Here is a 12,620-nt window from a genome sequence, read left to right as displayed (position 1 = left end):
TTTTTTTGTATCAGGGATTGAACTCGGGGCCTTGGGCTTGGGAAGCAGGCGTGGCACCACTGAGCTAAATCCCCAGCCCTGCAGGTAATATCTTTGTCACTGTAGTTTAACCAGATCAAAATTCAGATCTGAGATTTATATTAGTGCTTTTAAATTTTCCTTTAGTAGTTTTAAGTGCATAATGAATGTTGTGTTAACCTTTTATATTGTGATGGATGACATATGTCCTATCATAACGCTCATAAAACAGTGTGCTATTCGAAATAAATACCCATGTAGCCGCCACACCTGACACTGTGGCCATCAACTCCAAGCCATCGTTTACTCCTTTGAGAGTCATCAATGCTTTCAAACTTTTAGATCACGAGCTTGCATCCTTCTGGCTGAGAACACTGCATTTTAATTTGGCCCATTTTTCATTACATAAATGAAATCACACAGTATGTATTCTTTTGTGTTTGACTTTTTCGTTCAGTGTTGTTTGCGAGATGCACCAATGGAGTAAGTAGCCATAGTCGTTTTTATATCATCATCACGGTGTGTTATTTCATAGCCTGAATAAATGTCAATTCACCCATTCAGCTCTTGTTTCCAGTTTTCTTGTTACTACAGCTGATACCCTTTGATCGTTACACAAATAAAAAGAAACAAGCTGGGCGCGGTATGCACATGTGTAATCCCAGTACTCTGGGAGGCTGAGGCAGGAAGATAGCAAGTTCAACCTTGCCTGGGCCATTTAGTGACTTAGCAAGATCCTTTCTCCAAAGAAAAAATTTACAAAGAGCTGGGGATATCACTCAGTGCAAAGGCCCTGTGCTCAATATCCAGTACTGTAAAAAGAGAAAGAAATTGTTTCAACAATATATTTTATTTAATATATCAACAGCATATTCAAAATATTAACATATAATCAGTATGTTTATGTTATTGCATGTTTACACTATATAAAATCAATGTAATATAAGCAATTTTACATTCTACTTTTGGTACTATGTATTAGGTTGCTTGGGACGCCTAACTCCTGGAACCTGAAACCATGACTCTTTGGAAAAAGGGTCTTTGCAGATGTAACTGAGTTAGAGTCCAAGATGAGGTCCACCTGGATTACTTGAGTGGGTCCTCCATGCAGCGAAGTGTTTTATAAGGGACACACAGAGAAATTGTGCTTATTTGTACAGAAATCCTGGGAAATAAAGAGACCAACTGTGTCAGGGATTCTGCTGCGGGCCTGGCAATCTGCATTAGATCCAGTCCTCCTTGTGACTGTTCACTGCACTACCTACCCTGCCTCAGCTGTCCTTCCGTCTTTGTTTGTTCCTCACTGGCTGCTGCTTCTCAGTCTCCTCTGTATCCTCCTCTTTCTAACGTGCTTTTGTTTTGAGATGAGATCTTTCTACATAGCCCAGCTGGCCTTGAGTCTGCAGTGATCCTTCTGCCTCAGCCTCCTGTGTGCTGGGATCACAGTGCTGGCCTGGCTAGGCCTCCTCTATTCCTGCCTTTCTCTAATCCCCGGAACCCAGTTGTCATTAGCTCTCTAACACTGACAAATGACCTCGAGTTAGCAGTTTAAAATAGTAAACACTTATTTCATGTGTTCCTGTGGGTCAGATGACAGGGAGCAGCAGGCTGGACGGTTCCTGCTCAGGGCTGCCTGAGGGGCAGTCAGCTGTTGGCTAGGGCTGCAGTGTCTGAAGGTGGGCCTGCCTTCCCTCTGTCTGTCACCTATCTATCTGTCTGTCTTTATGGAACTGGGGATTGAACTCAGGGCCTTTGCACTGAACTTCATCCCCAGCCCTTTCGTTTATTTTATTTTGAGACAGTCTTACTAAGTCACTACATTGCCCAGGCTGAGTTTGAACTTGCCATCCTCCTGCCTCAGCCTCCCAGAGTGCTGGGATTACAGCATGTGCCACCACGAGCGGCCTCTTCCGGGGACTGCTGGGATAGTCTCATGGGCTTGTTACCTACTTCTGCCCTTCACCCATACATCCTATTCTCGGTCCCTAAACCACGGGTCCCCTGGCCTAACCTGAGTCATTCCTTAACTCAGAAGCCCGTAATGGCTTCTCATTTCTCTCAGAAAAAACCCCAAGTTTCTCCTATGACTGTAACATCCTCCATACATGTTCCTCTCCTGCCACTTCTCTGACCCATCTGTGACCGCCCTTCCCCCGGTCACTGGGATCCGTCGTAGCAGACTCCATGCTCTTTAAAAAACCTCTCAGTTATCTTTCTGCCTCTAGGCCTTTGCTCTTGCCAACCCCTTTGCCTGGAATGTTCTTCCCAATGTTGTTTATGTGGCTCCTTCATTTTATTTTATTGAGACAAGTTCTCCCTGCATAGTTTAGGCTGGCCTTGAACTCCTGGCATCCTCCTGCCTCAGCCTCCTGAATTCTGGGATTACAGATGTGTGCTACCACATCCGGCTCCTGGTCTCTACTTTTTTTTTTTTTTCTTTTCCCGGAACCAGGGATTGAACTCAGGACCTTGCACTTGCCAGGCATTAGAAGCACCACTGAGCTACATCCTTGGTTCCCCTGCTTTTCACCTAGCAAATTATCCTTCAACTTTCAGCTCTGATATAATTGACTCACAGAACTTTTCCCATCTTATTTGTCACAGTACTAAATACATTTGTAAGTAGGTAATTATTTGTGATTAATAAAATGTTTTCCTATTGTGTGAAGCGAGAGAGAGAGAGAGAGAGAGAGAGAGAGAGAGAGAGAGAGAGAAAGAGAAAGAGACTCCTGGGGTTTGCTAAGACACTGTCAGGGGCTCAATGGTGGAAATTACTTTCATAAAGCACTAAAATGTTATTTGCCTTTCACCCCCTTTTTTTTCCTGGCAGGGCTGGGGCTAGAACCCCAGAACTCACGCACACTAGGCAAGTGCTCTATTCCCGAGCTGCATCCTCAGCCCCTTCTCTCTCATTTTCTCTTGGGTGTGTAGTGATATTTCCCAGAAGCTACATGAGAAACTTATTCCAACAGATACAGTGCAGAAACAGATATGAGAATCCAAATGTCTTTTGTTAAACCAGGCCTTAAAAAGAGATTTGCAAAAATGTAAACCAATGGCAGTCTTCTCAATACAATTTCTTTCAGAGTGGAAATTTTAATTACTTTTTTAGGGGGGGTACTGGGGATGGAACTTGGGTCCTTGCGTTTGTGAGGCAGGTGGCGGCGCCACTGAGCTAAATCCCCAGCTCTATAATTACTTTTTAATAAAAGTGTTATTTGTATTGACACATGGATGTTTGTTTTGTTTTGTTTTGTTTTTTTCATGCTTGGGGATACAACCCAGCACCATCACACTGAGCTACAACCCCTTCTTTATGTTTTATTTTAAGACAGGGTCTTGTTGAGTCACTAAAACTGTCCAGGCTGGGCTTGAATTTGTGATTCTCCTGACTAGCTTCCCAAGTGCTGGGATTACAGATGCGAGCCTTTTTGCCTGGCTATATGAGCTTTATTTTTGGGCCCAGGATTTAGCTCAGTGGCACCGCGCCTGCCTCTCAAGGGCAAGGTCATGAGTTTGATCCCTAACACTAAAAAAAGAATTTTATTTATTTATTTATGGTACCAGGAATCAGACTCAGGACCTTGTGCTTTCCAGGCAGGTGCAGTGCTGCTAAGCTACAACCTCAGCCCAGTAAGAGAATTTTAAATGACAATAATTATTTTAGAAATTTCTCGTTGTTAGATGTAATTCACATAAACATACAACCCACATATATAAGCCATGTAGATTATTGGAGTTCTTAATGTAGAAGAGTGCAAAAGAGGTTTTGAGACTAAAAAGTTTGAGATCGGTTGATATAAGTAAATCTGCTTGCAGTCCCTGATCCCCCGACTGAGTTGAACTAGGGCCTTCACACTGAGCTAACATTTCCAGCCCCTCTTGTTTGTGGATTGAACTTGGGGCCTTGCTCTTGCAAGGCAGGTGGCAGAACCACTGAGCTAAATCCCCGGCCCTCCAGCCCCTTTAATTATTTTAATTTTATTTTCAGGCAGGGTCTCCATAAATCCCTAAATTGCCTAGGCTGGGCTCAAACTTCGACCTTCCTGCCTCAGCCTCCTAGGTTGCTGAGATTCTAGGCATGTGCCACCATGCCTGGCTCTGTTAGCTTTTTATTCTTCTCTACCACCCCAGGAGATTTCTGATCTCTTTTAAGGGAAGGTCGCTGTTTGCCTTGTTGGATGGATGAGTATTTAAGCTTAGGCTACTGGTATGAAGATCTTCATGTGTGTCAAAAGTTGGACGGCTACCGTAGAAGGAATGAACAAGAAGCGGCTTCCCACTTCCACATTTCCGCCTCACTTGAGAATATCAAAGAAAGCATCAGACCAATGATTCCGGGAAGAGTGGAGAAATGGGTTGGGCGCAGAGGAACCCGAGGGAGCATACGCACCTTCCAAGTTTGGGAGCGCCTGCGTGCCGGAGACTCGTTGGGGCGGCGGAGTGCCAAAATCGTCCCGCCGGTAGGGGGCGTGCGAGGGGGAGCGGCGGCTCATGCGCAAAGAAACGGCGGGAAAGGCTGCGCGTGCGCATGAGGAACGTTGCCGGACCCAAGCGGAAGCGTGAACGTAGGAGCGCGTTGCTAGGCGTTCAGCGAGGCGTCTTCACCTTCAGTTTCACCCGTGTGACTGGCTGAAGAGAGAGGTGGAGACCTCAGGGCCAGGTGAGGGGGAGTTGGCCTGGGGAGTCCTGAAACAAGCCATTCTGGAGGCTGGGGCTCTTTAGCTCCCGCGAGGGCAGTAAGAGCCCTCCGTCTTGGCCGCCTCGCAGGACTTGTCCTCAGCGTCGCACTCTGCTGAAGCCATTGGTGTCTCTTACCCTGACGGGAGCCCACGCCAGCCGTGTCCCTGCCTGCTGGAGGTAGAAGCCGTTTCCTGCCCCCCCCCCCGAGGACCTTTGCCTTCTGGGAGGTTCTAGTTCCTGGGAAAGAGGTGAGGGGAGAGCAACCCCCAGGGGATACGGCTTTGGAGAGGAGTTGAGGGGACAGTGGTGTTCGCCACTGCCAGGGCCACCCCTAGTGAGGAGCAGTCAGCGGGGCCCGGGGGTGTCAGGTGGCCAAAACTCGGTCGTGCCACTGAGGGACCAAACTGACTGGTTTACCAGAAAACTTGTTGTAAGGATTACTCTTCTTTCTTGTACGTTTTGAAACAGGGTCTTACTATGTATTCCAGGTTGACCTCGGCCTCACTGTGTAGCCCAGGCTGGTTTTGAACTCAAAGCAATCTTCCTACCTCAGCGGCTTCTGTAAATGAAACAGTTTCCATAATTTTCTTTTTTACCTTGTTCATTATTAGTGCATAGAAGTACTACTGATTTTTGTGTGATTTTGTATCCTGCTACTTTGCCAATTTTATTAATAGCATCAAACCAGTTTTTTGTGAGCTCTTTTAGGTTTTCTATATGTAGCATTATATCAAATTTTGCTTTTTCCTTTTTAGTTTGGGTCGCTTTTATTTCTTTTTCTTGACTAATCTCTCTGGCTAGAACTTCCAAGACTGCTGAATAGAATGGTGAAAGTGGGGTCTGGGGATTTAGCTCAGTGGTTCCGCTACCTGCCTTGCAAGCGCATGGTACCGAGTTCAGGCCCCGGTACCCAGCCCCCAAAAAGGTAATTTTGAAATGGTGAAAGTGGGCATACTTGACTTGCTCTTGATCCTACAGGAGAAGCTTTCAGTCTCTCACTATTGTGGATTTTTCACATCGAGATTTTAACATGATATATTTTCCTAATATTCCTATTTTGTTGAGGTATCTTTTTATCATTAAAAGGTATTAAATTTGTGAAATGCTTTTTCTACATCATTTGAGATAATTCTGAGGTTCCCCCTTCATTCTGTGAATGTTGCATATCGTATTGACAGATTTTTTTTTAATTGTACATGTTTGCAGTGCATAATGATTACATTCCTTATGAGGAGTTGCTATATGTACATAACATATTTTCATTCCTTTTTTAATCCCCTTTTCCCCTCCCTCCATCTTCCATCTCTTGGTCACCTTTCCTTTTATACTTTTTTTTGGGGGGGTACTGGGGATCGAACTCAGGACCTTGTGCTTGTGAGGCAGGTGGTAGAACCACTGAGCTAAATCCCCAGTCCTTTTATAAAAGACCTCTCTCCCTATTTCTCATTATCTTTTACCAGGCTAGGGATGTTCTCAGCTGCACTGCACTTGCCTTGTAAGTGCAAGGTCCTGAGTTTGATCCCTGGTACCAAAAAAAAAAGGCTAATATCTTTTATTTTACTCTTTATTTATATTTTAGGCTTGTCATATAAGAAATGTTTAAGTTTATGTGTCTAATTTATTTCAGTTAACATTATGGTCTCAAGGTGAATCCGTTTTCCTACAAATGACTCAAACTTATCCTTTTTTTGTTGTTTTTTTGCTTTTCACAACTTTATTTCAATGTAACTATGCTTACAGAAATACACTCGTATTTGTTAAAAGAATGCAATTTAACATCCTACACAATTTCAACCAAAAAGTTGGTACATGGTTTAAGATTTTAAAAAGGATTTGCAGTCTGGTTTATTTTTTTTCTAGTGCAAATGTATAAAAGACCCATCAAATGCTGCTAAAGAAGGCAGCAAAAACCTTGAGAAATATACCTTTGGTTTGCCTCCGAAGAGTAACAAGCATTGCACTGTAAAGTTTATAACAACAAAACATTGTTGTAATTTACAACACCAGTTTACAAAGTTCAGTAACTTTGTGCGGGGAGCCTAAGTACACACATGGAACTGTAAAAGCTATCTGTTTTACTAATAATGCATGTAGATTGTAAATCTGCACAGACCAAGATTCAGATGATTTCTTAAATATGAATTAGCACTATCAGCTCACTTCATCTGCTGACAGAGACTTCAGCACATTTAGTCTCTTAAAACTTATCCATCTTTATGGCGAGGTAGTACTCCATTTTATGTAAGTGCCACATTTTCTTTATCCATAGTATATAGTCTTTCAAGATTTAGCTATTATGAGTTGTGCTGCTATAAACATGGGTATGCATGTTCATTGTAATGCAATATCTTTAACTCTTTTAGTGATATACTTAAAAGGGGAATGACCAGATCAAATGGAATTTCTATTTTTAGTTTTTTTTTTTTTGAGGAATCTCCGTATTGATTTCTATAGTGGTTGTACCAGTTTATATTCCCACCAACAATGTAGAATGGTTCCTTTTTCCCCTGCAGCCTTGCCAACATTTGTTATAATTTTATTTTTTGATGATAGCCATTCTTTCTGGAGTAAGATGAATCTCAATGTTGTTTTAATTTGCAATTATCTAGTGGCTAGCAATGTTGAACATTTTTTCATGTACATATTTATTGGCCATTTGTACTTCTGAGAACTGTCTGTTCATTTTGATTGCACTTGTCTTGATTGGGCCCTTTATTCTGTGGTCTTACTGTGTAGTTCAGTTCAGGCTGTCCTCAAACTTGCAGCAGTCCTTCTGCCTCAGCTTCCCAAGTACTGAGATTACAGGTGTGCACCTCCCATGCCCAGCTATTGTTAAGCATTTTTATTAAGCCTGTTATCTGTTTTATTAGTTTTTAAAATCTCCTCTATTATCCTTTGAAATAATTTGGTTGTGTGGCTTTTGATTTCCTCTCTGTTGATGCCCCAGCTTTGGGGAAGTTGGGAATTTTTAGAGGCATTTTGTTGCATTGTCTTCTCATCTTTCTACTATTTCTGTTGAGATTTTCAGGTGCTTATAGTGAAAAGAATTTGTTGCTAGTATGAACAAATCTTTGGTTAGTGTCTGCTTTTCAGTGATGCACTCTGGGTGTAGCTGACTGTAGGCCTTTCCTTTTGTCCTAAAATCTGACCACTTCTGTTAATTTGGGAATGGATGATGCAGTGTATTTAGTCCATGGTATTATTAATGACATAAAGGCCATTTGGAAATTAGGATATGGAGGAAAAAACCTACTAATAGCAACAACTATGCCACCCTGACAATAGCAACTAAATCAGTAACGACAATAATGTCAGAGACAAACTGGATATTGGAAAACCATAAGAACCAATAGTATACCAATCTTAACTATATAAAAGAGATAAACACAAAGACATACCAAATATTGACATACAATAAATATCTACTAAATGTGACAATTATACCTCCACTAACAATAGGAGAAAATTAAACAGTCACAGATATTGTTAACTATCTGAAGATTAATAAAACTTAATAGTTACATTGATAGACATAGAGGAAGTGGGCAATGGGAGAATCAAAAAAGACTTTGAAAAATTAAGCAATTAAAGATAAGAAGGAGAGAAAAGTGAGATAAAGGATCCCATTACAGAGTAAAAAGCTAACTGAAGAAAACAGGAAAAAGAAAGATAAATGGAGGAAAAAGAAAGAAAAGTGTAGAAAAAAAGAAAGATAAGAGGGGAAAATAGAGAAAAAAAGAAGAAGAAAAGAGGATTCCCCAAACATCGGGGTGGGGGGAAACGTGAAGAAGAAAGCCTTTGTAATTTTGATTTTTTTTTTCAGACAAGGTCTTACTATGTAGTTCAGACTACCTTGGACCCACTATGTAGCCCAGGCTACCCTTGAGTTCACAGTAATTCTCTTGCCTAAACCTCCTGAGTCCTGGGATTATAGCTATGCACCACTCTGCCTGGCCTTTACTCTGCCTGGCCTTCTCTGTATTTTTTAATGAGTGATTTTGTTCCAGAATCCATTTTGGAATCCAGCAAATCATGGTTTTCTTTACCTAGCTTTATAGCTTGTGGTCCATCCGTCGTCACCGCCCCCCTCCCCCATCGTACTGGGGATCGAACTTAGAAACTTGTGCTTGCCACGTAGATGGGGCACCACTGAGCTACATCCCTGGCTTCTTCCTTGTGGTTTTGCGAGGAACCCCACTATTCCAGATGCCTCTCTTTTCATTCACCTTAGGCTGTGGCAGCTATCTAAACAGACACATCCTTGCTTTCATTGGTAGATGGGGAATTCTGATCTGTGCTGGATGTAGGAAGCAAGGCAAGGGTTCAAGCATACCATTATACTTAATGCCAAGCAGACCCAACTGCTTCTGAAAGGCACACACCAGGCGTGACTTCTCATCATGGAGGTTGAGGCCCTGTGTCCTTTCCTGGTCTGAGCTTAAACTTCTCAGGAGATCTATGTCTAAACTGCACCTTCTCTGTGACTGTCTCCTATTGCTGTCTCATCTAGTCACAATAGGAGGGTGACACTGGGAACCATAGAGTAAAGTTGTCTTTTAGTTGTTCTGAGGCTCATTCTTGAATAATTGAACCCTTCTTGAAATGGCATCTGATTAAATACTCTGATAATATGCTGGGTACAGCATTAGAATCCTCTAACTGTAGCCTGCCATTCAGAATAAGTCATTGGGAGCTTATTTGGAGGTTCTATCAGGGGGAGCACAGCTACTTGTATATCCTTGGCTGAGGAAACAGTCCTCCTTTATCGGGGTGGTCATCTTCTTCAACCACAACTTTGGGAGGGACACACCTGGAGCAATGAGAGCAAAAGGGGTTCACTTACCTAGCCAGCCAGATCAGCCAAATCAACCCTTACAATCATTGGGGTGACAGATGTTGCACTCAGATCACCCTCACCTCACACCCAGGAGTCCCTTTTGGAGTAAAACTCCATTATGTTTTTGCAGTTTACAATAGCTGTGGGCTTTTCTTTGGGCCAGTGCAGCTGAAGCTCCCTACCTGGGGGATTATTTCATGTCTGTGGAAGCAGGTTCCCCTTCCCCAGAGTTTGGATAAGCTTTCAGACTGCTAATCGCTTCTCGGCCTTTTGGCTAAGATCAAGTGTAGCTTTCAGACTGCTACATTCTTTTCTTGACATTGTGGTCCACTTTCCTAACTTCTCTGTAGCTTCTGACTTTTCTCTCAGTTCCTTCCCAATTCCAGGAGATTCATCACTCCCCACTCTTGCCCTTCTCCCCTCCTCCCTGTCCCTCCTTCTGCTCCTTTTCCTTCATTTTTTTCTCTCATCAAGTTATTTTCAAATTGTCTGGATTTTGGGTCCTGGAGAGGCTGTATTTTGCTCCTGATTGCTACTCCACCATTTTAGCTCTCGGATAGATTTTTCATATGTTGAACCATCCTTGCATTCCAAGAGTAAACCTTACACATGGTCCATAATCATTTTCATATACTGCTGAATTTAGCTTACTGGTATTATCTGCAGGATTTTTGCATCAATATTAGTAAGAATATTGGTCATTGGCTTTTTCTTGTTATGTTTTTGGCTTTTACCTTAGAGTAATTTTAACCTTACATAAAAGTTACAAAGCTAGTACACAGGCTTCTTGTATAATCACTTACCCAGTTTCTCTCCATTAGTATTATCTTATATTATTATAGTATATTTTTTCAAGCCTAAGACACCAATAGTAGTATATTAGTATATTATCTAAACCCCAGATTTTATTCAGATTTCACCAGTTTTTCCATTGTCCTTTTTCTGCTCCAGAAGCCAATCTAGGATCCTATATCCCATTTTGTTTTCATGTTTCCCAAATTTCATCTGGTCTTTGAGTTTTTCATTTTCTTATTTTCTGTGAAGTTGCCAGTTTGGGGAGTGTTAATCAGATAGCTTTAGGATGTCCCTTTATATTAATCCATTTTCCATTGCTAAAACAAAACACCTGAAGATGGGTACTCACAAAGAAAAGAGATTTACTACAGTCACAGTTTTGGAGGTTGAAAGCCCAGGATAGGTTTCCCTATTTGCTTGGCCTCTTTTGAATACCTGTTGTGAATGGCATTATGGTATGAGTGCACGTGAAGAGGGGAAACTCACACAGTGAGGGAGGAAGCCAGAGAGAAACTAAGGAGGAGCCTTTCTTGGTCCTTTATAACAAGTGTTGGTGAATGTTTACTCACTTTTTTCATTGATGGGAAAAATATCTGATAGCCGCAACTCAAAGGAGTTTTCAAAGTTTCAATCCTTGTTTGGAAGGCTTAAACAGAGAAAGAGCACAACAGAAAGGACTGGTTGGAAAAAAGCTGCTCACATTATGGTGGCCAGGAAGGAGAGGAAGAAGGGAAAAGAGCATGGCAGGGAGATAAACCTTTCCAGGTCACACCTGAAGTGGCCTGTCTCCTCTGACCAGACCACTAAGAGCAAGTCAGTGATAGATCGGTCACCTTCCAAAAGCCCTGACTATGAGTGTGAGGCCCTTGTGGGATGTGTAGATATAAAGCATAACATTCTGTTCCAACACCCAAAATCTTACATGTATCTCTTTATGCCAAATATATTTAATCCAAGGAAGAGAATAAAATAGATACAAATACAAGAGGAAGAAGTCAAATTATCCAAATTAGTAGATGACATGATCCTATATTTAAAAGACACTAAAGACTCCATAAAAAGATTTTTAGAAGTGACAAATATAGCAAAGTGGCAAGATACAAAAGCAACATTAAAAAATCAATAGCTTATCTATACACAAATAATGAACTAGCTGAGAAAAATTAGGAAAACAATTCCATCACCATAGCTATGAAAACAAAACAAAACAGTAATCCATATAACCAAGGAGATGAAAGACTTGTATAAGACAATTACAAACACTGAAAGAATTTGAAGAAAATAGAAGATAGAAAGCTCTCCATGTTCATGGATCGGCAGAATTAACATTGTTAAAATGGCCATGTTACTGAGAGCAACCTTCAGATTCACTGCAATCCTCATAAAAATTCCAGTGACATTCTTCACAAAACTAGGAAAAAAATTCTAAAATTCATATAGAAACACAAAAGACCCAGGATAGCCAAAGCAATCATAAACAAAAAGAGCAAGGCCAGAAGCATCACAATACCTGATTTCAAATTATACCATAAAGCCATAGTAAAAATAACAGCAAGGTACTGGCATAAAAATAGACACATTGACCAATGGAATAGAACAGAAGACACAGTAACAAACACATACAACTACAGCCATCTGATTCTTTTTTTTTTTTTTTTTTTTTTTTTTTTTTTGGTACTGGGGATCAAACTCAGGATCATATGCTTGCGAGGCAGGTGGCAGCACCACTGAGCTAAATCCCCAGCCCCATCTGATTCTTTTTAAATTTTAAAAAATTTATTCATTTATTTATTTTGTTTTTTTTGAGACAGGGTCTCACTATGTAGTTCAGGCTGGTGTTGGACTCACTATGTAACTCATAACAATCTTCCTGCTCTTTAGCCTCCTGTGTGTTGGGATTATAGGCATGAGCCACCTAGCCCAGCAAACCTTCTGATTCTTGACAAAGGAACCAAAATATATTGGAGTAAAGAGCCTCCTTAACAAATGATGCTGGGAAAACTGGGTATCCATATATAGAAGATTAAAACTAGATCCCTAGATCTCACCCTGTATAAAAATCAACTCAAAGTGGATCAAAGATGTCACGCGCCATTATTTCCGGGTTCTTCATGCCCTGCATGAATTCCGGATGTGAGTCCGCAGAAAACTGGGTCCATATATAGAAGATTAAAACTAGATCCCTAGATCTCACCCTGTATAAAAATCAACTCAAAGTGGATCAAAGATGTCACGCGCCATTATTTCCGGGTTCTTCATGCCCTGCATGAATTCCGGATGTGAGAGT

General features: G+C 41.4%; 1 long non-coding RNA gene across 1 annotated transcript in view; it reads left to right on the top strand.

Moving 5' to 3' along the window:
- Window positions 1-4,181: 4,181 nt before the first annotated feature.
- The window catches only part of LOC117286886, a 15,496-nt gene continuing 7,057 nt past the window's right edge, over window positions 4,182-12,620 (top strand). The window contains exon 1 of the long non-coding RNA XR_004518028.1: window positions 4,182-4,681. This is a non-coding gene — a long non-coding RNA (uncharacterized LOC117286886). The remainder of the gene's footprint in view (window positions 4,682-12,620) is intronic.

Source organism: Fukomys damarensis, unplaced genomic scaffold (genome assembly GCF_012274545.1).
Source record: "Fukomys damarensis isolate Sample0158 unplaced genomic scaffold, DMR_v1.0_HiC HiC_scaffold_19, whole genome shotgun sequence".
In the NCBI taxonomy this organism is placed as follows: domain Eukaryota; kingdom Metazoa; phylum Chordata; class Mammalia; order Rodentia; family Bathyergidae; genus Fukomys; species Fukomys damarensis.
This window is presented reverse-complemented; position numbering and strand designations above follow the sequence as displayed.